The 12,306-nt window shown below is 41.4% G+C and overlaps 1 protein-coding gene across 10 annotated transcripts in view; it reads right to left on the reverse strand.

Moving 5' to 3' along the window:
• The window catches only part of clip1a (CAP-GLY domain containing linker protein 1a), a 51,647-nt gene extending 42,545 nt beyond the window's left edge, over window positions 1-9,102 (reverse strand). For 4 of the 10 annotated variants that reach the window (XM_041836311.2, XM_041836310.2, XM_041836307.2 and 1 more), the window contains exon 1: window positions 7,872-8,167. The gene's annotated coding sequence lies outside the window, so the exon portion shown is untranslated. Of the gene's footprint in view, window positions 1-7,871 lie in introns of all 10 variants that reach the window. The other 6 variants (XM_041836304.2, XM_041836305.2, XM_041836309.2 and 3 more) reach the window with 3 other exon arrangements.
• Between the last annotated feature and the right edge of the window lie 3,204 nt (window positions 9,103-12,306).

The raw sequence follows: 12,306 nt of genomic DNA on the forward strand, positions 1-12,306 counted from the left end.
AGAAGATAGCCGCTTACAACAAATGCCTAGGCCTATATTTCCAAAGCTGACTTAAACAAAAACAACCCCACAAAAAAATAGGACTATGCCTCCTCCATTGCTTCACAAACTTCTAATCTGTTGTTTCCATGGCATTGTTTGGAGAAAGACTTGGGGAAGAGAGTGTGCTTTCCCAAATAGACCAGCAATTTCTAGACATGAAACCAGAGCCTTACATCTATAAACGGCTTGTGCCTATGAAAGTGAGAAAATGTTTTCAGCTTAGCAATGGTGTAGTCAGCTGAAAATGATAAAATTATGCAGTAGGAGACGTTTCCCACTAGTAAAGGTAATCCTTTGCTCCAGACTCTCACTCTAATCTCTAGTTAGGAAAGCAGCCAAACACCAATGTTCTGTCAATGCAGGTTTTGGGCAATTCACTTATCCTTACAAAACCAAATGCCCATCACTGTCATGCACTGCATTACAGCTGTAGGCTAGCCTACTTTTGTTAACACTACAGTGATGAATGTGCAAAATGACATGGTATTATGGGAAAGTTACCATACCAACATCTTAAACTAGGTTACTAGTCAGGGTATTTTCATGAAAATAATTCCCATCCACGTTAGGGATGGAAATTTCGGTCAATTTTGCTGACGACTAACTGACCCTCATTAACCGGTCAACAAACGGTTAAATTGTTTCCAAACAGTAGAATGATGTGACCAATAGAAAATACTATTAGAGATCTGTATATAATGATGATATACTTATGTTTCCGCCCTAACAATGGGAGTCGGCCCAAGGCGGGAAGGCAGGCGACAAGCTTAGGCCCAAAATAAGCCCATAGAAACATATCGGGCTTATTTAGGACAGATTTTGGCGAGAGCTAAACATCTCGCTTTTGTCTCTTCCTCTCTGATACTATGCATGCATACAAGGACCGGACATTTCTCATTAAGAGCTTAATGGAAACATGCAACAACAGCAAGCCTATCGTCTTACAGTTCAAAAGGCTATAGCCTATTATTGAACACTCCTGTAATGAAGCAGCTAATAAAACATCATTTTCAAACATTTGCCAAAATGGAATTTGCGGAAAACACAGTTCTAAACCTAATGCGAGCAGTTGTGACAGAGATTAAAATATCTGTTAGAAATTTAGAAAGAGGGGGAATCTAATAGCAACAACTATGATGGGTTGCTAATATGACTAGGATTGTGCCTTTGGCTTCTGGACAGCGAAAGGGAGTTGATATGAAAAACAATAGAACAGGAGAGAAATGCTGGTTAATGGCATGAGGAAGTCTTTATAAAAAGAATTGCCTTCACGTTTCTACGGTTGGATTTTCGCAAGGCTACTTTGAAGCAAGGTAAGACATGCCTCATGAATTGAAGGAAAGTAGTGATGCCTCTAGCACTGAGATGGAGTGCCTTAGACTGCTGCGCCACTCGGGAGCCAGGATCATTTCCTTTAGCACTTGTTTGACCCACTTCCTGTAGTGTGCAGACATGAATTATTTTGGTGTCTAATTACATGTCTCCAATGGCTCTGGGTTCATGCCACCTATAAAATGTAAAGCACTAATGAGTCATTTGCATTATGAACTCAACATTACAGTTCCACCAGTGCATGCTGTAAATTTAGGAGACATCAAAAATCTGATAGCTTGCTGCCACCCTTCAATATTATTTCTAAATAGTTTTTCAACGAAGACAGCAATGTAAAAGGAAATATAACCTTGGTGCTCTGTTGGGATACATGAAATGGGTGGGGACTGCCTAGTTATATAGCCTAGTTATTATTAATTTATTGTGTTACTATTTCCTTTTTATTTTGCTAATTTTCTTACTTTTTAACTCTGCATTGTTGGGAAAGGGTTCGTAAATAAGCATTTCACAGTAAAGTCTACACCTGTTGTAGTCAGCGCATGTGACAAATACAATTTTATTTGACTGGTAGAGGATGTGTTCTGTAAAACAGATTTACTTCTGAAACCGATTTCAGGGCCCAAAACATGGAGATAATCGACTTCCATGTACGATTACTTATGGCAGGAGCTTATCCACAGCATATCTGGCTTAGCTAAACCATGCACAGTAGGGAAGCATCGCACAGACAGACTGCATAACTCTATGAATGCAGGAAAAAGGCCTTTCATTCCTTTAATTTTTCACTGTACAATATACTTTTGCTGACATCAGTAGTGCAAAAAGCATCACTAAATGACATCTCTAATTTGCTTATTGTGCATATTTGCAATGTACTGTATCCTACACTTCCCTCTCAGACTTCCCCTTTCTTTTCCCCATTCCCTTCATTAAGGGCAAATAAAGTAATTCACTCTCTCAGCTAGATGGAAGCACTTGGAAAATAGGAAATAGTCGATTTGTCTCAGGGCATAAATCTTGAAAAAAGTGTTTAACCACTTGGTACAACAGACTTTGGTTGTGGAATGTTAAAGAATTAGGCTACTTGAACACTGATTTTAAAGCCTTACAACATTGTCCAACAGAATGTAGCTAGGTGAAAATAATAAAGTTCTAGCAAGCATTTTAAATCCAAGGACAACATAAAACTAGAAAAGTAAATTTTCTAAACATTTCCTGAAGTTGGTTTGGTTTCTAGCTTGAATGGTTCAAGAGTTACTATTACTGTTGGTGGGTTAGTTCATTATGCTAATTTATGCAAATGTTAAACGTTATTTTTCATGTTTGCAGCTGAGATGGTAAAAGATCAGTAGCATTTAAAATGGTCTACCACTGTGTGCTTATGGTTGGCATTGAATTCATAACGTTTTTATGCCCATTTATGCTAATTCAAATAGATTCTATTTTAAAGGTTCCAGATCATTTGAAGTTAGGATAGCTTGAACGTTTTTTTAAAGTTGGTCTAGTGGCTTAACTGGCTGAGAAGCAGGACCATTTTCAATAGCTACAACAGTATTCCTATGGTTCTCATTCAAACCTGTTACTTATGCACATTTAAAATTGTTATAGTTCAAAAAGCATAAATAGTTTCAACAAGCTGTGTATGCAAGATATCGAAGTTGAGTCAGTCTGCAGATTTCAACATTGGTTTGGAGTTGATAGCTTAAACGGTTCAAGGAGAAGCATCTAAAACATTTAAAATTTTACCATTCAAGTCTATGGCCATTGAAATGCATTGAGTTTTATGCAAATATGGTTGTAGTACAAAAAGCATAACAAATATTTTCTCAAGCAGTCCGCAAGTTTTAAAGTTGTTTTCGTGTTGATAGCTAGAGTGAGGGGAATAATGAATATGTAAGAGTGCTAGAGTGGTCTTGCTTTCAGTAAGCACACATTTCTCTGCATTGGATGCACCACAATAGCAATGCAATGGGCTCTCACATTCAGCCTTACTAAGCAAGCCATTACTACCATTAGCATCTCAATGGAAATGACAGTGTTGCTAGTGTACTGATGCATATTCCTGGCCAATTTCTCTCCCAAGAAAAGACCAAGCATATAATTAGGCCTATACTGGAATGAAGGGATATCAGGGCAAATATCCTAATATTTGATTGTAACTATAACTTGTTACAATACTATTACCATGTTATTACTACTTTAATCCGTGTAGTGCTGTAATGTAAAGTGCAACCCTAATACTTAACAAACATGAAGCTGTGGGAAACCAAAGTGCAGAAAAATTGCTTTGTGTGGTTAACAATGCCACACTGCAAAAGAGATTCAGGGACATGCAGGGGACACAAGGCTCTTGGTCTAAAATACATCTACTGAATATCACTTCACTAGCCTCGACTTGTGCACCAGCCAGTGGGCAGGTTTAGCCTATAGAAATGCCTTGGCACCACATCTCTTTTAGAGCCTGCCCTGGCGAGTGGCTTTAAATCACAAACAATGACAGGAGCTGAGCCTTGTGCCCTCTGCACTCTCATTAGGTTGTAATAATATAATATAATAATAATATAGGTTGTCTTGGCAACTTGCCCAATCATAATGTCTACTATGCCCCTGTTTGGCGGCATTCGAATTTCCCTCATCGCTTACCAGTATTTGTACACTAAATCTGCAGAAAGTGTGATCGCATCACACATTCGAAACAAACTCTCCTGCTGCCTCCTCACATATTAAGTGCACTAAAGGCATACTCCAGTTCTTATCTTTTGAGGAAACATCTGCTGGGTCATTATATAGCCCCCCTAGCACTGGCAGCAGGCAGCGCAACAAAAAGCCAGGGTCTTTCGCCCCCAATACAGTGAGGGAAAAAAGTATTTGATCCCCTGCTGATTTTGTACGTTTGCCCACTGACAAAGACATGATCAGTCTATAATTTTAATGGTAGGTTTATTTGAACAGTGAGAGACAGAAAAACAACAAAAAAATGTTATAAATTGATTTGCATTTTAATGAGGGAAATAAGTATTTGACCCCTCTGCAAAACATCACTTAGTACTTGGTGGCAAAACCCTTGTTGGCAATCACAGAGGTCAGACGTTTCTTGTAGTTGGCCACCAGGTTTGCACACATCTCTCAGGAGGGATTTTGTCCCACTCCTCTTTGCAGATCTTCTCCAAGTCATTAAGGTTTCGAGCCTGATGTTTGGCAACTCGAACCTTCAGCTCCCTCCACAGATTTTCTATGGGATTAAGGTCTGGAGAATGGTTAGGCCACTCCAGGACCTTAATGTGCCTCTTCTTGAGCCACTCCTTTGTTGCCTTGGCCGTGTGTTTTGGGTCATTGTCATGCTGGAATACCCATCCACGACCCATTTTCAATGCCCTGGCTGAGGGAAGGACATTCTCACCCAAGATTTGACAGTACATGGCCCCGTCCATCGTCCCTTTGATGCGGTGAAGTTGTCCTGTCCCCTTAGCAGAAAAAACACCCCCAAAGCATAATGTTTCCACCTCCATGTTTACGGTGGGGGTGGTGTTCTTGGGGTCATAGGCAGCATTCCTCCTCCTCCTCCAAACACGGCGAGTTGAGTTGAAGCCAAAGAGCTCGATTTTGGTCTCATCTGACCACAACACTTTCACCAAGTTCTCCTCTGAATCAATCAGATTTTCATTGGCAAACTTCAGACGGGCCTGTATATGTGCTTTCTTGAGCAGGGGGACCTTGCGGGCTCTGCAGGATTTCAGTCCTTCACGGCGTAGTGTGTTACCAATTGTTTTCTTGGTGACTATGGTCCCAGCTGCCTTGAGATCATTGACAAGATCCTCCCGTGTAGTTCTGGGCTGATTCCTCACCGTTCTCATGATCACTGCAACTCCACGAGGTGAGATCTTGCATGGAGCCCCAGGCCGAGGGAGATTGACAGTTATTTTGTGTTTCTTCCATTTGCGAATAATCGCACCAACTGTTGTCACCTTCTCACCAAGCTGCTTGGCGATGGTCTTGTAGCCCATTCCAGCCTTGTGTAGGTCTACAATCTTGTCCCTGACATCCTTGGAGAGCTCTTTGGTCATGGCCATGGTGGAGAGTTTGGAATCTGATTGATTGATTGCTTCTGTGGACAGGTGTTTTTTATACAGGTAACAAACTGAGATTAGGAGCACTCCCTTTAAGAGTGTTCTCATAATCTAAACTCGTTACCTGTATAAAAGACACCTCAGAGCCAGAAATCTTTCTGATTGAGAGGGGGTCAAATATTTATTTCCCTCATTAAAATGCAAATCAATTTATAACATTTTTTAAATGTGTTTTTCTGGATGTTTTTGTTGTTATTCTGTCTCTCACTGTTCAAATAAACCTACCATTAAAATTATAGACTGATCATTTCTTTGTCAGTGGGCAAACGTCCAAAATCAGCATGGGATCAAATACTTTTTTCCCCTCACTGTACCTCCCCACTCACAGCCTCTGATTGTCCAACACAAACAGCCTTGTTCAGCACTCGTCTCTTAGAGCTTGAGTTGAGTTACGCCTAATGCCCCCCAAAACATCTCAAAGTTGAGTTTTAATAGCTTGGTTGACAAAGATTAGTGAAATAATCATTACAGGTAACTTTTTCCACCAACACTGATATCCTAAACTTTAAGACATTAAAATACAAGCATTGTTGTCTAGCCTACTTTCCTAACAAATAATTGTATTTTTGATAGGGAGAGCAGGTATAGAAGAGACAACTGACCTTCAGAGAATGGACAATTTACTAACTGAAACTTCATACACATCAACACGTTAATAACCACACAGTTCAGTTTAGAATAGTCTGAATTCGGATTCCTCATCAAAAGATTAACTGTAGGCTAATTGTTTGTAGTGTCTGGAAGCTTGTGTAGTGATATGTTGTGTTTGATGACATGGGTTTGCTATAAATCAGTGGAGATGGTAGTCAAACTCCAGACTCAATGTCCTTGATATCATTCAATAATAATTAATCTCATTGGCCCACTTTTTCTGTTACTTATCTTGCTCTAGTCTAGCAATTCAAATGTGCCACCAGAGCAGGGCCAATACCAAGGAGTCAGAGAGAAGAAAACAGATGTCTGTTTCCGAGATGCCCAAGAAGAGAGGAAACCAGGTTAACTGTAGGCAACCTAAACCCTGCCTGAGCTCCTTTTCTCTGAGCATATGAAGGGCCTGGCCACCTCTGCAGAGAGTACAGCACTGGGGCCTGAGAGCACCCTGGCACAGGACACAGGAGAATGGAAGGTCAAATCATCCTTGGTGCCCCTGCTTCCGTTACAGGGAGAGGGCAAACTTCTTGAGCCTTGTTGGTGGACTTTGATCTGTGCATAAAAAGGGTGCAGAAACCTAAGCCTGAAGTTCTGTTTTGCTGAAATCTATCAATTATATGGGGCCAAAAACAATTATATGGGGCCAAAAACTATGCAGATTGTTCATGATCAAATGTTAACCCAACAGGGTTTTGTTTAATCATTACTGAATAATTTATATTGAGCATGAGCAGTGTCAAACACCCACTGAAACCAATTCAGGGTCACAGATAGTTTACACATAGCTAAGTCACAGAATAGATTACATTGACCTGAGTTTAGGTACAAACTATAAAGTGATTTCAATCACTACCATGTTAGGATATTTGGCAAGAGATATCCACTTATGAAAGGTGTATCTAGCAGAGCCAATTACTAAATATAATTTCCTTGAAGTTAGCGAGCAAGCTGACAGACATAGGGTTTGTTGAGTTTGCCGTGTTCTTAATGGGACAGGCAAAGGTGCACATATTTATGATTGACCAGTCGAAAGGTTCCCTGGGAGATTCCCACTGACGCATTGCATTCCACTGATGTTTACGGTGTGGTTGATGAGGTGGCACATCTGGATACCGTGACAGTAGCTGCGAAAGGAGCTACTGTACAAAGCTAACTTCAAGAAAACTCGATTGGGTTAACAAATTTAGCTAAAATCTAGTTATTGAATCAAACAATCCAAATGTATTAAAACACTGGCTAGTCGATGTGGCTGATTTAGTTAGCCAGTAGTCATATGGTTCATACTATCTGAGGTTACCTAAGCCCCGCAAACATAGCCCACTGTCACTGACAAGGTCTTGTTGCGCGTATTAGGAAAGCTAGCTAACGTTGAGGGAATTCCACAGGTCCGAACGTCGACTCGTACCGCAATGTCGCCGCGCTGAATGACAACGTCTTGAAAACTAGCGATTATGATCTCGTGAAAATATCCAAGTCAAACCATGTTAAACATTTGAGATTAGTTACCGGTAGTTATCTAGCCTGAAGGCCCAGACAGGTAGTAGTGGCAGGCTAAACGCGGTAGCACTAGCAGCTAGCTAGCGTTACGTGAGCTAAACTGGCGCTTAGTACCCCAGTTTCTCCGTGGCTTGTGCGCTCCCTGCCTTGGCTGAGGGCCCGCGAGCTACCCATAAAGCAAACGTGAGATAGCCGGGTGTAAGCCTTTTCACCAATCCTTACCTGTAGCACTCTCGTATGATTTTTTTCTTTGACGAAAAGCTAGAAACAATCCCAGACAGGCACAACTCTCTGTCGAGAGTGCTACCGAAGCCTTGTGCTCGGACGGACTCTCATTCACGAGGTGCTGATTAAGCGAAGCAATGACGTAAAAATGGTCTCGCCCCTATAGACTAGAGAGGAGAGGAGAGGAGAGGGGGGGAAAATAACTAAACTAGTCTAAAACCCAAATTAAAAAAATGATAAGCTACCACAATTATAATATTAACACAATGGTCATAAGATGCATTTGCTAAAAGAAAAAAAAGCTACTAAACTTTTTTTAATTATTTGTCTGTCAAAGTTTTATTCAGGATAAAGATAATTGTATTACTTTCAATTAAAACTATTTGCTCAGATTTTTTATCTTTCAGCATGCAATTTCGGTACAAGATTAAGAATAAAGTTTGCGTCAATACAGACAAACGTTTGCCGCTTATGTACGGTTGTTCCTTTCCCTTTCCCTGTACCTGTTAACCAAACAGATTTTGAAACCTTGTGTGGGCTTTGTGGAACTTCCTTATTTTCACCATTCAAATTCTGGTAAATTCGAATACGGTACTGACATGATTTCACTGGTGAGAGTAGGAGTTGGGTGGCAAATTGGAAACCATCCAAACACCCTATACAGATGAATCATGTATTTAATTATAGGGAGGTTAAAGGAAGCTGTATTCGAAAAGCATAAGTATTAGAACAGGGCAGTTAGTTAGTCACGAAATAGGCCACAGACAATGCTTCAGACCAACAATCAATTTCCATCCAGCACCAGCTTGTCACCACTCGAAACATCAGCCCTTCAAATGGTTTCTAATCTTTAAAAAATATTTTGATTTAATAACAAAAACACGAGAAATTAACTTACCGCAGCCTATGTACTTTTAAATCAGACTTTCAATGGCAAAACAACTACGGTGACAAACAGTCCAATTTGGAATAACGAAAACAGACCATTGCATTGTAAAACGTTGGCCCATCTCCTGTGACACTTCTCTAGAGACATGATGGTCTATCACTTCTTAGTCTTGTAGGAAGATGCTATAGACAACCAAGTGTTAATAGTCAGTATCTGGAAAACGTGCGAAATGCTTGATAAAGTATGTGAGATCAACAGTAAGGTATATTTCTGGGTGATTTAAATATTGACTGACTTTCATCAGACTGCCCACTCAAGAAAAAGCTTCAAACTGTAACCAGCGTCATTTAGCAGACGCTCTTATCCAGAGCGACTTACAGTTAGTGAGTGGTTCAGGTTATCAGTCAACCAACCAGGGTAGTTACAAACAGCACAGGAATAAAATCATAATGTATTGATCACATCTTTACTAATGCTGCAGAAATTTGCTTTAAAGCAGTATCCAAATCCATTGGATGTAGTGTTCACAATATAGTAGCCATATCTAAGAGAACCAAAGTTCTAAAGACTGGGCCTAATATAGTGTATAAAACACGATTTGTAGATATTCCTGTTATTAAATGTAAACAATATTTGTTGGTCTGTGGGGTGTAATGAGGAATAGCCAGACGCTGCACTTGACACATTTTTGAAATTGCTTATTCCAGTTACTAATAAGCATGCAAACATTAAGAAAATGACTGTAAAACCTTTAACATTCCTGTGGATTGATGAGGAATTGAAAAATGCTATGGTTGAGAGGGATAAGACAAAAGGAATGGCAAATACAGTGCATTCGGAAAGTATTCAGACCTCTTGACTTTTTCCACATTTTGTTATGTTACAGCCTTATTCTAAAATTGAATAAATTGTCCCCCCATCATCAATCAATCAATCTACACACAATACCCCATAATGACAAAGCAAAAACAGGTTTAGAAATTGGCAAATTTATACAAAATACAAAACTGAAATCACATTTACGTAAGTATTCAGACTCTTTACTCAGTACTTTGTTGAAGCACCGTTGGCAGCGATTACAGCCTTGTTTCTTCTTGGGTATGATGCTACAAGCTTGGCACACCTGCATTTGGGGAGTTTCTCCCGTTCATCTCTGCAGATCCTCTCATGCTCTGTCAGGTTTTTTCAGGTCTCTCCAGAGATGTTCGATCGGGTTCAAGTCCGGGCTCTGGCTGGGCCACTCAAGGACATTCAGAGACTTGTCCCGAAGCCACTCCTGCGTTGTCTTGGCTGTGTGCTTAGGGTCGTTGTCCTGTTGGAAGGTGAGTCTGAGGTCCTGAACGGTCTGGAGCAGGTTTTCATCAAGGATCTCTGTACTTTGCTCCGTTAATTTTTCCCCTCGATCCTGACTAGTCTCCCAGTCCCTGCCGCTGAAAAACATCCCCACAGCATGATGCTGCCACCACCATGCTTCACCGTAGGGATGGTGCCAGGTTTCCTCCAGACATGACGCTTGGCATTCTGTCCAAAGAGATCAATCTTGGTTTCATCAGACCAGAGAATCTTGTTTCTCATGGTCTGAGAGTCTTTAGGTGCCTTTTGGCAAACTCCAATCAGGCTGTCATGTGTCTTTTACTGAGGAGTGGCTTCCGTCTGGCCACTCTACCATAAAGGCCTGATTGTTGGTGTGCTGCAGAGATGGTTGTCCTTCTGGAAGGTTCTTCCATCTCCAGAGAGGAACTCTGGAGCTCTGTCAGAGTGACCATCAGGTTCTTGGTCACCTCCCTGACCAAGGCCCTTCTCCTTGATTGCTCAGTTTGGCCAGGCGGCCAGCTTTAGGAAGAGTATTGGTGGTTCCAATCTTCTTCCATTTAAGAATGATGGAGGCCACTATGTTCTTGGGGACCTTCAATGCTGTAGAAATTTTTTGGTACCCTTCCCTAGATCTGTGCCTCGACACAATCCTGTCTCGGCGCTCTACAGACAATTCCTTCGACCTCATAGCTTGGTTTCTGCTCTTACATGACATGCACTGTCAACTGTGGGACCTTATATAGACAGGTGTATGCCTTTCCAAATCATGTCCAATCAATTAAATTTACCACAGGCGGACTCCAATCAAGTTGTATAAACATCAAGGATGATCAATGGAAACAGGATGCACCTGAGCTCAATTTCGAGTCTCATAGCAAAGGGTCTGAATACTTATGTAAATAAGGCATCTGTTTTTTATTTTTAATACATTTGCAAAAATGTCTAAAAACCTGTTTTGCTGTGTCTCATTATGGGGTATTGTGTGTAGACTGATCAGGATTTTTATTTATTTTATCCACTTTAAATCTACTTTAAATCTGGACCCTTTCTTTCTATAATTAGCCGCCGAAATTGTCGCAACCCCTATTTCTAGCCTGTTCAACCTCTCTTTCGTAACGTCTGAGATCCCCAGAGATTGGAAAGCTGCCACGGTCATCCCCCTCTTCAAAGGGGGTGACACTCTAGATCCAAACTGTTACAGACCTATATCCATCCTGCCCTGCCTTTCGAAAGTATTTGAAAGCCAAGTTAACAAAACAGATCACCGACCATTTCGAATCCCACCGTACCTTCTCCGCTATGCAATCCGGTTTCCGAGCTGGTCATGGGTGCACCTCAGCCACGCTCAAGGTCCTAAACGATATTATAACCGCGATCGATAAAAGACAGTACTGCGCAGCCGTCTTCATCGACCTGGCCAAGGCTTTCGACTCTGTCAACCACCGCATTCTTATTGGCAGACTAAATAGCCTTGGTTTCTCTAATGACTGCCTCACCTGGTTCACCAACTACTTCTCAGATAGAGTTCAATGTGTCAAATCGGAGGGCCTGTTGTCTGGACCTCTGGCCGTCTCTATGGGGGTGCCACAGGGTTCAGTTCTCGGGCCGACTCTATTCTCTGTGTATATCAATGATGTTGCTCTTGCTGCTGGTGAAGCTCGGATCCACCTCTATGCTATCTTGTATACATCTGGCCCTTCATTGGACACTGTGCTAACAAACCTCCAAACGAGCTTCAACGCCATACAACACTCCTTCCGTAGCCTCCAACTGCTCTTAAAACACTAGTAAAACTAAATGCATGCTCTTCAACCGAACGCTGCTTGCACCCGCCCACCCGACTAGAATCACTACTATCTGACCTAGAGTATGTGGACAACTACAAATACCTAGGTGTCTGGTTAGACTGTAAACTCTCCTTCCAGACTCACATTAAGCATCTCCAATCAATAGTTAGATCTAGAATCGGCTTCCTATTTCACAACAAAGCCTCCTTCACTCATGCTGCCAAACATGCCCTCGTAAAACGGACTATCCTACCGATCCTTGACTTCGGCAATGTCATTTACAAAATAGCCTCCAACACTCTACTCAGCAAATTGGATGTAGTCTATCACAGTGCCATCCGTTTTGTCCCCAAAGCCCCATATACTACCCACCATTGTGACCTGTACGCTCTTGTTGGCTGGCCCTCACTACATATTCGTCACCAAACCCACTGGCTCCAGG

The sequence above is a fragment of the Coregonus clupeaformis genome, chromosome 18 (genome assembly GCF_020615455.1).
Source record: "Coregonus clupeaformis isolate EN_2021a chromosome 18, ASM2061545v1, whole genome shotgun sequence".
Taxonomy (NCBI): Eukaryota; Metazoa; Chordata; class Actinopteri; order Salmoniformes; family Salmonidae; genus Coregonus; species Coregonus clupeaformis.